This window comes from Cuculus canorus, chromosome 23, assembly GCF_017976375.1.
Source record: "Cuculus canorus isolate bCucCan1 chromosome 23, bCucCan1.pri, whole genome shotgun sequence".
In the NCBI taxonomy this organism is placed as follows: domain Eukaryota; kingdom Metazoa; phylum Chordata; class Aves; order Cuculiformes; family Cuculidae; genus Cuculus; species Cuculus canorus.
This window is the reverse complement of record NC_071423.1, coordinates 2245380-2258356: the sequence shown is the minus strand read 5'-3', so window position 1 is coordinate 2258356 and position 12977 is coordinate 2245380. Positions and strand designations below refer to the sequence as shown.

The window sequence follows — 12977 nt, the reverse complement described above, 5'->3', positions numbered from 1 at the left end:
GGATGGGTTGGGTTAGTGACCTACTTCAACATACGAGCCTTGCACAAGGCTGCTCCCCACGACCCACTCTGAGACATTTCAAAGCATCCTATGAACTGTCCTGGTTGTGTGTTGAAGCCTCGCAAGCAAAAACTTTCTGTCAGCTGGGGCCAAGAGCTGTGATTTGGAAACCCCGAGTGTGTGGTTTGGCTACAGCCTGGCCTTGCAAATCCGCACAAACCTCTTGATTTTTTTCCATTGCATCCACAATCTGTGTCCTGAAGAGCTTGTGCTCCCTGTGAATTAGTGCTAGGATTATTAATGGAATTTTGCCCGCTTGTGTGCTTAAATAAGCTCTCAGTCTGGGCTGAGATTTAAGCTGCAGTAGTTGCTGTTCTGTTGCTAGCAGGCACTTTCTAAAATAGTTCTGGTTTTGTCTTATTTTTCCTCCAAAAGTGACTACAACAAATTAGCAGTAAAACTTTGAGAGGGGCATAAATGTGCTGTTGAGGCTCAACCAGCCCTGGGGGACATCAGGACAGGTTATGGCAGAGGTGTGGGGCTACACTCCATAAATTGAGGAATACGGTGAAAGACGGAGAGAAAAACTCAATCTCTTCCACTAAGGATGCTCTGTGCATTTTGTGGGTCTTGGATCAGTGTGATCTAACTCTCTGCATCCCAGGCAAAGTGCGTGTTGCAGGTGTTGCTACAAATGGCACCATAAAGTTTCATATCTTTGTTGGGCTTTACTTTTTATTACGGGAGGGCTGAGCGGTGGGATGTCCCTGCCCATGGCGGTGGGGTTGGAACTGGGTGATCTTTAAAGTCCCTTCCAACTCAAACCATTCTGCGATTCCATGAAACACAGTTCCTAAAAACCTGGTGCGTGGACTGAGAGTGGGGGTGTCGTGCGACTGTCCAAAATGAGTCAGTGCGCGCTGTGGGATAGACTAGAAACCCAGGCATCTGCCTTGGGAAGGCTGACAGGTTCTGGGTGGGAGCTGGGATGAGTGCCGACGTGGGGCTTTGGGGGAACAACGCCGGCAGATCCTCCAGACTGCTGCGTGCCTGTTTTTACAGACGTGTGCTTTTGTGTTGCTCGCTGAGTGATAAAACAGGATGAATGCCCTGTAACGTGGGAAGGCAGCGATGGGGCTGTGCTTAGCTGAAAAGTCAATACAGAGAGAACTAGTCTGGTCAGGTTTTCTTCAGACAATTATCTATGTCTTCTTTTCACATAACATCTCTCTAAAACCTTTTTTGGCTTTTCAACTCATTCCCTTTCCTCCCCTAAGCTGAGCATCCGTCCTTCCTATCTTTGGCCGCCTAAAGCCCGTTCTCGCCAGTGGTCCCAGCAGCCCTCAGACAGAGCGCCCGCCTCCCTGCTTCCCTTGTCATCGAGAACAGCAGCCTTCTCCACCACCATCATCCTTGGCCAACCCCCAGGACAGCTCAGGACTGCTGGCGGAGCTTCTGTGGTTTCTCTGCTGAGGTGTCTGGGTTTTACGTAGCGATGGGCCCAATCCCAACCCTGAGCTAAGCTTGCTTAGAGGTGCTTTCCATGTCGCAGCCAGGCTGAGATGTTCACAGGTGTCCATCCGGTTCAAAGCATGGATAAACCTTGTCCCTTGGTGCTTGGGCTGTTGGCTTTAGCCTACTCCTTCATCAAACGCTCTCTGTTCTTGGAGATATTTGCTTTCTGCCTCTTTCCTTAAGAGCTCAAGTGCTTCCACGGGGAGGTTAGTCTGTAGTTTTCCATGCACCCGTGCACGAGTGAGTTTGTTCTGTGATAATACAGCCGAGCAGGCAAACCCACAAGTAAATCAAGCAAAGTTTTTTTCCCATTTTTAATAACAATTTACTCTTCTGTAAGTGCATGTAAAGCACATGCCCTATTCCCCCAGCCAAGGAGCCTGACAGCTTGTCAGCAAGATCTACCATAGGTCTAGAGTGACTGATTTATACAAGCAGAAGCACACGTGCCAAGACCTGGCAGCAGCTTGATCCTTCTCTCTTTTTGTTTTTTTTTTGGTAACAACTTGGCAACCCTCTCTCTTTTCCTTCATCCAAACTTTTGCCTTTTATAGTCTTTGAATAAGGCTTTTTTTTTTTTTTAATGTATGGAGCCGTTTCCCCTCCCATCTCTTTCAGCCGTTTGCTCTCCTTATCTGAATTGGGTATGGGACAGCAGATCTTGGCTTCGAGCAAGTTCTTGACTGGGTAGGCACAATCACAAACCCAATTACACACGGGCTCGTGTTTGTCTGCATGGGAATGGTTGCGTCAGGGCTTCATAGCGCTTTCTTACCCATGCGGCTATATTCCCACGCTCATGTGCCGTACACTTGTGCTCAAACTCACCTTCCTCTGTAGGAGCTGCACATACATGAGCTTGCACTAGTGCAATCATGTTTATTGACATTAATTCTCAAGTGGAACACTCATTTATGGAATTACACAGATTTTACTGCATGTCCAAGCAGGAATTCTTGCCTGTGCGCATACACAAACACCCTGCGTAATCAAACAGCCCCCAGTGTAGACTCAAACTTGATTATGTCTGAGGGTTTCCTGATTTCCTCTATCTCCCTCGAGCCTGCAGTCGGGTCTGGGCTCACACACAGCTGTGCAGCCACGCGGTGGCTCAGACACAAACGTTCTCAGGCACAGACAGTCTCTCACACATAAGCTTATAGATTTATGATTTGTTGTGAGAGTGGAAAACAGCTGCTGCAGGCTAATCAAATACAGCAGAAGATTTAATGCAAAATATTGAAAAACACTGTCTGGTAGGAGGGTAAAATTCTTAAAAACATGCTGGTCTCGTGGCGCCAGGCCAGTGCAAGAAGATTTGCACCTGGCCATGATAAACCTCAGCAGCGGCTTTGGAGAAGGCTGCTTCGCCCTTAAAGGGCTGCCAGACACACGGGCTAAAATTCACATTGAGTTTGGCCCTGTGGATGAGCTACGTACACCTGAGGCTGTGGGTTTTCAGGGCCACGTGAGAATAGCTGCTTAGCATGGGCTGGTGGGAAAGAAGAGTAACCCAACTGGAGCACAAGGCTTGCAGAGCGCTGGCAGAACAGATTGAAGTTCTTGGTTGACAGCTGACTGACCATCAGCCAGCAGTGTGCCCAGGTGGCCAAGAAGGCCAATGGCATCTTGGCTTGTATCAGAAATGGGGTCACCAGCAGGGCCAGGGAGGGGATTCTCCCTCTGTACTCAGCACTGGTGAGACCGCACCTTGAGTACCGTGTTCAGTTCTGGACCCCTCACCACAAGAAGGATGTTGAGGCTCTGGAGTGTGTCCAGAGAAGAGCAACGAAGCTGGTGAGGGGCTGGAGAACGTCTGACGAGGAGCGGCTGAGAGAGCTGGGGGTGTTTAGCCTGGAGAAGAGGAGGCTGAGGGGAGACCTTATTGCTCTCTACAACTGCCTGAAAGGAGGTTGTGGAGAGGAGGGAGCTGGGCTCTGCTCCCAAGTGACTGGGGACAGGACAAGAGGGAATGGCCTGAAGCTCCGCCAGGGGAGGATCAGGTTGGATATCAGAAAAAAATTCTTCACAGTAAGAGTCATTGGGCACTGGAACAGCTGCCCAGGGAGGGGGTCGAGTTGCCTTCCCTGGAGGTGTTTAAGGAACGGGTGGATGAAGTGCTTAGGGACGTGGTTTAAGGGAGTGTTAGGAATGGTTGGACTCCATGATCCAGTGGGTCCTTTCCAACCTGGTGATTCTATGATTTTATGATTCTATGATTCTTGTTACTGGCTCTACCCGTTTGTGTGGACAAATGGAAAGTCTGTTTCTCCAGGGCTCTTAGTTCACCACCTTTCACCAGTTCTGCTAAGGCTGCAAAGGCTTGGAAATAATTAAGTGCAAAGGAAAGAATTTCATCTCAGGTTTCTGCTGACTGACGACACAGGCAGTTTGTGATGCCACAAGAAGCTCACGCTGGGATTATGTCTGTGTAACTCCCCGCGCTGCTGCTTGGCAGCTTAGTGACTGTGTTGGAAGAGAACTAGATTGAATCTAGTTGGACTAGATTAATACCTCGTGGATTTGAACTATAAACTTCCACAAGCTTGGATTTGGGAGGCTTGGCTTAGCTGGATACAGACTAGAGCCATGGCACTCACAGCATCCTCCACTGCCTTTCCCAGTGCTGGTAGGTTGGAGGTGTCAGCACAGCTCTCCTCTTTCTCCGCCGGTGAGTATGAACTCACTCACCATCTCCAAGGATGAGACGGCGAAGGGCTGGGCTATGAAAATAGTGCAAGATCAGTCTTTGGTGTCCTTGCCATGAAACCTTGGCTCGGTGGCCTCAATGGGTCTGGAAAATGCAGCAAGTGGCTCCTGCTTCCTTGGGTTTTAGGCAGAGAAAACACGATACCTGATTAGAGCGTTCGGTTGTTGCGGCGAAAGGACGCGTGTTTTGTTCCTGTCTGCTCTTGCTCTGCTGCAGGAGATGAGAGGCTCCTGCGCCGGCAGTGGTTTTGGCTGCAAAAAGAGATTGCTGCTTTGCAGTTGATGGTTGTGGGTTTAGTCCTTGTTATTTGGAATCATAGAATCACCAGGTTGGAAAAGATCTCTTGGATCATCGAATTCAACCATTCCTACCAACCACTAAACCACGTCCCTGAGCTCCTCATCCACCTGTCTTTTAAACATCCCCAGGAACGGTGGCTCGAGATCCTCCCTGGGCAGTGCCTGATGACCATTTCTGTGAAAAATATTTTCCTGATATCCAGTCTGACCCTCTCCTGGCTCAGCTTGAGGCCATTCCCCCTTGTCCTGTCCCCTGTCACTTGGTAGAAGAGCCCAGCTCCCTCCTCTCCACAACCTCCTTTCAGGTAGATGTAGAGAAGCTACCTGCAATTTACCTGCAAAAGTGCATCGTTCTCCCTGTTTGGAGACTCCACAGGCTGAACCAGCAAGTCAGTTCTCCCTGCAGCCCGCGGTGAGCTGAGAGACAAGGTTTTCTAAAGAGCAGAGCCGTGGGGCAGCCGGGTTTCCTGGCTGATGGTGCTTGTGCCCGTCTGCACACCCTTCAGCCAGCAGCTTACACCCAATTATTCCCGGATCTGTCCCACCCCCACGTGCTGTGAACGCCTCTCTAATCTTGCAATGTGTTCCGAGATCATCAGGTGGCCGATGCTGTTCAATCTGTTCTTTGCAGCGAGGCACCAACTCCACATCCACATATTGGTGAACCACGAGCCCCCTGACTCTTGGCTGATGGGTGCCAAGACCCGTGTTCCCTTTCCTCGTGGGTAGCCAGCCCTGGGTGGCATAAAGTACACATTGAAATGCACCATCTGGGGACATCAGAAGCATCTGTTCTTTCCAGATGTTCGATCATCTTAGTTTTGTTAGATTTGAGGGCAGGAACCCCCCTCAGATATGAGGCGCTCGCTGTTCTCAGATGTCCAGGAGACTGTGTGGGGTGGGGGAGAACTGGCTTTGTGTGACGACAGCAAGGAACAGAGGCTTCATGCAAGGAACAGTTTCATGCTTTTTGGAGAACACTTGAAAGGCCTCTGAGCTCTGGCTGATCTCCATTGTTCGTGTGCTTTCCGGCAGCAGAACGAGAGGGGAAGAATGGAAAGAGGCAAGAGAGCGGAGCTGAGAATTAGAACTGGAAGCCTTTCCCGTGCTCAGGCGAGCTTGGCAGAATCCATCGTGGCAAATGGAGCTGGATGCAACAGAATCCAGGCTTAAGCTTGGCTCGGATCTCAGACCCAGCAGAGCCTCCTTAGATCTGCAAGAGCTTTGTGAGTATGCGAATGCATTTCAGGCAGCCTCCCTGAACCAGATGCAAGTGCAGCTGTTGAATTCAGCTGCAGAACAGGGCAGAGGGTGGTGTTGCCCAAATCGGAGGCCTTTTTGCCCACGGACATTTTGTGCTTTTGATTTTTCTACAGACTTATTTTCTTCTTCCGCTGTAGATCACAGAAGGCTGTTGGAACTACACATGCTTTGCAAGCTTCAACCCATTAACATAGGTAAGTTGAGACACAGAGCTGTGAAATGACATGGATGGAGATGCCAGTAAATGTTGAGCAGATCTGTGTGTTGATGAGATGATGGAGAAGAGAAGGCTCCAGGGAGACCTTAGAGCAGTTTCCAGGACTGAAAGGGGCTCCAGGAAAGCCAGGAAGGGGCTTTTGATCAGGGAGTGCAGGGACAGGATGAGGGAGAATGAATTGAAGCTGAAAGAAGGGAGATTGAGATGAGATCTTAGGGAGAAATGTTTTTCTGTGAGGGTTTCTGGAGGCCCTGGCCAAGGTTGCCCAGAGCAGTGGTGGCTGCCCCATCCCTGCAGGGGTTCCAGGCCAGGTTGGATGGGGCTTGGAGCCCCTGATCCAGTGGGAGGTGTCCCTGCCCATGGCAGGGAGTGGGACTGGATGGGCTTTGAGGTCCCTTCCAACCCAAACCATTCCATGATTCAATGATGGTACCTGAAATGCACTGAATTTCACATGAAACTTCAATCCCTCCCTCTCTCAGAACACTCCATTTTAGCACTGTAAAGGCCATTTGCAGCAGAGCGCAATTTTGGGTCATTCTGTGTCATATGTGAGATGAGGAGTGAGCAGTTTGAGATACAGGGTTTTCCCATCTGAGTTTCGTTTCTGATGGAGGCATTTCTTAGTGCAACTATACCCCAAAAAGACATGACTTGAGGAGTAGAGGTAGAGTAGAGGTAGAGTAGAGGTAGAGTAGAGTAGAGTAGAGTAGAGTAGAGTAGAGTAGAGACACTTGAGGTAGTAGAGGCTCAGAGCAAGGCTGGAACAGAAGCCTCACATTACCTAGAGCAGTACCAGAAAGAGTACCCTTCAGTATATCCCTCCCACCTCCGTCCGCTGAGGGAAAGCACTGTGCAGCCTCCAAACTTTCCTACTCAATGCCTTTCCTCTGCAACAGCAGAAAAGCTTTGTTTAAAAAACCATAAAAAGAAAAAGAGTAATATTCAAGATTTCAAATGTTTTGTTCCTGACGGTGAGTCAATGACTTTTCCAGTCCCTCCCCCACAATAAACAAGTGCAAACCGAGTGTGGTCCAGAGGAAAATGTGAGTTACACATGTCCTGGCCACACGCTTCTCCGGTACCAATGGTAACCATATGGTGGCTTTCAGACCCCCACTCTCCAACGAGGAGAACTGTTAGCAAGGATCAGTGTAAGCTCTTGCAGGGTATGTACGTAAAGTAGCGCTGCCTGTAGCTGCCTGCGTGTGCCCAGCAAACGCCTTCACAGCCTGGTGTGGATTTAGTGCATTGCTTTGTGGTTCAGGTTCACCTGAGCTGAGGAGGGTTGGGCAGATGAGTTTGGTTGAGAAACTCTTTAGGAACCCTCATATAGTGAACTCTCATCACTGAGCCCACAGCTCCTATCGCACTTCTCTGCTCCAGCGCTTTGCTAGAGAGAGGGAATCGTACTGCCCATCTCTGCTGCTTTCTGTCTGAGCACAGAAACTGTAGTTTCTGCTCTGGGAAAGGAAATTAGAGGGGATGGGAAAGGGCACGGACAGGCTTTGGGTTAGTTTCATGGGTTAGGGACAAACCAACGACAATAAGTACCTTAAAATTCTGGCATCTCACTCATTTAGGATGCTAACACTACCTACCATCACCAGCTAGAACAGCCCGTCAGCTGCTTGCAGATTTGAGAACTGTCGTAGAAACAACCCTGTCCCCAAACCAATGCAAGAACCACAACAAGTGGACAACAGCATCACACCATTACGCCCTTGCATGATGCTGTTTGCACACGGAGCGTGCAGAGCTCTCAGCTCCCTGTCAAGCAGCATCATCATCACCATTTCCTCTTGAGTAATAGGAAAGCTGAAGCCCAGATATCTCGGAAGACATTATTCCATCAGGTACCTAAATACCTTGAAAGATTTGATCATGGCAGAAGGCAAAGGAAAAGAAGGAATTATTTCAGAGCCCTCTTGCTTTGAGGCTGGTGTCTTAGTTTCCCTCTCTCTGAGCTTGTTCACAGCGAGCGAGACTTCCCCATCCAGTTTCCCATCCCTCTTTGGAAATGGTTTGTGCAAGCACTCCATCTCTCTCACACCTGTATTTCTGCTTCCTTATTTTCAGCTACTAAGGGAGCGAAGAGGAGGTTCATTGATTATTCCCTAGCGTAAAATCTCATCAGGGTAACCTTTATTAAAGCTGAGCTAAATACACAGCAAACATAAGCTTTACTCAGGCAGCAGTTCACAGGAACTTGGCAGGGGCCTGCCTGCGTTTCAGAATCCTTGTCCTTTTTCTAGATGAAAGCCCTGCAGAAGGATTTGTTTTTCAGACGGAAGGCAAGCCAAGTTGGTGATTTCATCCCAAGGCAGGCTGTGTCAAGCTGGTCCTATTCAAACACGCAGGAAATCAGCTTTGGAGCCCGTTCAGAAATGAGGATGGAGAGTGGGGGTAGAAAGGGGGGCCCTGAGGAGGATGAGATCTTGGATTCTGAAGCCAAGCTCGAAACAAGCAGGGGAGATACCTGCTGTCAGCGTAGCGCTGCAGGGACCTGTCCTTCACTCTTTGAAGGATTAACTGGCAAGGATTCAAGCAGCATTTCTTGATTTCCAGCTCTTCCAAGAAGCTGTCCCAACTCTGTCCTGCAGGAGCCCTGCGAGGGATGGGAGGTCAGGTGGCTACCGCTGGCCAAGGTAAACCTTCCCCTCATCCCAGTACACTTCTTGCAGTTTAAAGCAATCATTGCCCGATTAAAGCGCTTGCTTTTTGAGCTTAAACGGAGATAACTGAGGAGAGAAAGACCTCTTCCTCTGAACATGGGAGAGGGGAGAAAGAAGTGGAAAAGAGACTCTTGTGAAGGCGTTCTTTACGAGCTCATCTAATGATCTCCACTGAAACACTCGTAGAGCAGCTGCCCAACATCAGTGGAAGGGGGTGGCAAAGGGTGGCAGAACTCAGCACGTTTGTTCTTGGTTTTGCTACAAAACCTCTGCGATCTTTGGATGGTCCCTTCCCAGGCAGTGAGGGAAACGCAGTGGAGACAAATCCGGCATAATGACATCTGCTGCATTTCTACAGCTGCAAACTTGCCCGTTGATGGGCAAAACTATCCCTCCAAGACCCCCAATTGCTCTCCGGCATTTCAAATAGAGCAATCACATGGAAAACCAGGGAGAGAAATCTGCTTGGCTTATCTGGGGGTGTGTGTAGTTCTCCATCCCTAAAAAACATCTGCAGGGGCTTCTGAGCAAGGCAAGGAGTTTGCTGCCCCTGCAAGGAAAACCTCAGACCTGCCCCTTCGCGCTTATTCTGTCTAAAGCAGGACTTCAAGGACCCCAGTCCTTCCTTCCTAGAACATTTCTTTCATGAATCCAGCCTTTAGTGGTTTTAAAATCAAGCACTTTCTGATGTGAATAATACCAACAAAATGTTTGCAGCCTGGCCTGGAGGATGGGAAAAATGCAGACAGCGAAATCCAAGGCAGTTTCTTAATGTCAATGCTCATTAGGTACTTTTTAACATTAGTGGCTGGTGCTGGAATCTGCCCACGCAGACTGGAGGCTGAGGAAATATTATTTGAACACATCTGCTCCAAGAGATACTGTCAGACTTGGGGAGCATCTTGTGGTAATTAGGGGAATTCATTTCCTTATTTAGTCCAGCTGAGTTTTTCCTGGATTTTTTTCTTTTTTTTTTTTTTTTTGGTTTGTGGGATCCTTTAAAATCTTCTTTTCTGCATTTTTCTTTGCCGACCAAAAGGTTCCCAGGAGCTGTTAGGACCCTGTGTTCACATAGCACCTTATTCCCTGTTGCAAAGTGGCTGGCAAAGCTTGGTCAGAAGTATTTTGGTAGTAAAGGAGGAGAAACTTGCAGCCACGAGCTCAAAATATAACGTGGAGTTGCAGACCCTAAATGCCTTTGCCCTCTCCTGTCCCTGCCATATCTTCTCCCTCCTTATTTTCCAGCCAACGTGTGTCAGTCTGCCCTCCTACAGGCCCCTGCTAGACCCTGGTGTCAGGGTTAGAGCAGACCAAGTTGGCTTTTGACTTTTGTGTCCCAAATGCCGCCCTGAGCTCCCTCCGATGGCTGTTGTTCCAGTGGTCTGCAGTAAAAGAAAGGAGTTGAAATGGACCAGACAGATGATGTCCCAGGGCAGAAGTGTCTTCTTCCTCTTCTTCCTCCCCTTCCTGCTGTTCTTGCCAAAAAGGAGGGTGGTACCTGTCTTCTCCAACTCAAAATTCAATCTGCCAGCAACTTTTTTTTTCATAGAATCATAGAATAATTTGGGTTAGAAGGGACCTTAAAGATCATCCAGTTCCATCCCCTGCCGTGGGCAGGGACATCCCACTGGATCAGGGGCTCCAAGCCCCATCCAACCTGGCCTTGAACCCCTCCAGGGATGGGGCAGCCACAGCTTCCCTGTGAAAACTGGGCCAGGGCCTCAACGCTCTCACGGTGAAGGAATTCTTTATATCAAGCCTAAATCTGCCCCTCTCCAGTTTATACCCATTGCCCCGGGTCCTATCACCATAAACCTTCGTAAAGAGTCCCTCCTTAGGTTTCTTGTAGCCCTTTTGGGTACTGGAAGGTCACTGTAAGGTCTCCCTGGAGCCTTCTCTTGTCCAGGCTGAACAACCCCAACTCTCTCAGCCTGTCCTCCTATGGAAGGTGCTCCAGCCCTTGGATCATCTATGTGGCCTCCTCTGGACCCATTCCAACAGCTCCATCTCCTTCTTATCTTGAGGATTCCAGAACTAGACACAGAACTCCAGCTGAGGTCTCCTAAGAGAGGAGCAGAGGGGCAGGATCCCCTCCCTCCCTGCTGGCCGCGCTGCTTTGGATGCAGTTTCATTACAAAATCTTTTAAAGAAGAGGACAGCTTCAAGTCCCTGACCTTTCTTCTGAAAGAGGGGCCTCTAATACTAATTTTTCAATGTTTTTAATTACAAGCTCATTCTGCGGAGCTCATTTGATGTCAAGTTTGAAATTCTGTGCCTTTAGTTTCCATCCTGATTCTTACGTGTGTTTAAATCGGTACATTTCCAAATAAGGTTTCTGTGTGCTCACCGCGGATCTCTGTACTCCCTCCTTGAACCTTAACGCTTTTTTGTAGCGCTGAGCAGTGACAGGGTTATGTTAACCTCTCTGCTTCACTAGGCACGTTTGTTCCCTCAAGATCAACACAGCAGCTGTAGGCACTGACATCTGAAACAGTCCTGGCTCTCTTTATGGCACTGAGTTTCTCTTGAGGCTCTGCGGGTGGCACGGAGTGTCTTGCAACAAGCACAGGCCAGAAAAGCAGGTGCTCAAGGATGATGAACCCATAGCTCGGAAAATATAAGCTCTTGGGCTGTTTTTTTTCGGCCAGTTTATCCATCTGAATAGGCGACCACTGCCCTCTCAGGCACAGCTGCACGGGAAGGCAGGAGCTTGCCAGAAGCTGAGAAGCTGCTTGGCATCAGCTTTTGAGTTCGCATGGGAAGGGTGTGAGTCCTGGTCCACAGCCACCCAAAGGTCCCCACGGAGCAGGGATCTCATCCTGGCATCGGAGCTGCAGCACAAGGGAAACGGTGTGACTTGCACAGGAGCCAAAGCCAGGCAGCGTGGCTCCCAGTTCAGCCGGCTAACCGGTCATCTGGGAGCAGTTTTATTTGGCGTGGAGGAAGCTGCTTGGGCAGCTGGTGGGATTGCGTGGACACTGGGGTGTGTGTTTGTGGTGAGAACAAGGTGGGTTCACTTCAGGCCAGGCTTCCTTTAACCCAGACCTGCCACCTGGCTGGGTTTAGACTCTGCTTCTCCGAGGAGGAGAGCTGGTTAGGCTTTGTCCTCTGCTTGGTGAGCTCTGTGGCCCTTCCTGGGGAACAAGAAGTTTGAAGGAGTGGAACTCTAAGCAGGAATATGGTTTTGCAGGAGATGGATGTCGGAGGGCTTGGCTGAAATTCCCCTGTATTAGATCCAGGAGACCAAGCTGTGATGCCTTCAGCATCCTGTGGTTGGGAACACGCAGGAAAATCACGGTGGGAAGTGAGCGGCACAGCATAATGTTAAAGTACAGCTGTTTGGATTGAGGTGGGGGGCAAAGCCGTGCGGCGACTGCATTTCGACCCAGCCATGCTCTGGGCAGTGGTGAGCCAGGGAATGCCGCGGGGAGAGAAGACAAGGGTACGTGTGCTTTAGTTTTTGACAAACCCCTCACTTTGAGAAAGCAAAGGTCATCCAGAAAAAGCCTGAACTGAGGCCAAGAACTAAGAAACTTGCAAAAGTAATGCAGAATTTCCCCTCTTCTTGGTTTCCCCTCTTCTTGGTTTCCCTTTTCAGCTTGACTGGCTGCTGGAGACCTTCCTCGAGTGGCCGGCGACATAGAAGCCCTCTCCTCTCCCTAAAACAGAGGCAGATAACAACAAATATCTGGTTTGAAGAGCTGAAGCTTTATTGGAGCAGCTCTGTTCTGCAGGAGGATGGACGTGCTGAGAGGACAACATGATCAAAAGGTGCCCTAAGTGCTGGGAAGAGACAGCTGACGTGAAGGTAGGGGGAAGGATTTACTGTGTAAGCAGTTTAAGGTGCCTGGGAGGTGGGCTGGGAGGGCGAGGATGCTGCTTTATTCTTTGCCTTTTGCCTGCGCCACCGTCACGTTAGTGCCGAGATCAGAATAGTTTTAATTTCATTCCTAATTTTATGCGCTGTGCACAGATCGTAAAAATCAGTGGTGTGGTTGCCCAGAGGAGACAAAAGCTTCTTACCTGATGTGTACGGTGAATAACAATGAGAATGAAGTTGTGTCTTTCAGAATCGTTTCTCCTGTTCTAGATGGATGAAATTTAGCTACGGAACAGTGGATTTCCTTAGGCTTTGTCTGATTCTTAGCACCTATATTGTCAATTTTCCTATGACTCTCCCACCTGTTTTTCTCAGCCTTTGGAAGCCAAATGCTCCGAGGTGACTGCCCTGTATATTAGTTTTGAAAGAAGGAAGATTGTGACCCAGAAGTATGAAATCTGGCAGCTTCCCCGGTGTG

General features: G+C 49.3%; 1 protein-coding gene across 3 annotated transcripts in view; it reads left to right on the top strand.

The window, feature by feature from the left end:
- ZBTB44 (zinc finger and BTB domain containing 44) overlaps window positions 1-12977 on the top strand; it is a 74609-nt gene that overhangs the window by 50965 nt on the left and 10667 nt on the right. For all 3 annotated transcript variants that reach the window (XR_008453382.1, XR_008453383.1, XR_008453381.1), the window contains exons 6-8: window positions 5560-5750; window positions 5925-5981; window positions 12278-12487. The gene's annotated coding sequence lies outside the window, so the exon portion shown is untranslated. The remainder of the gene's footprint in view (window positions 1-5559; window positions 5751-5924; window positions 5982-12277; window positions 12488-12977) is intronic.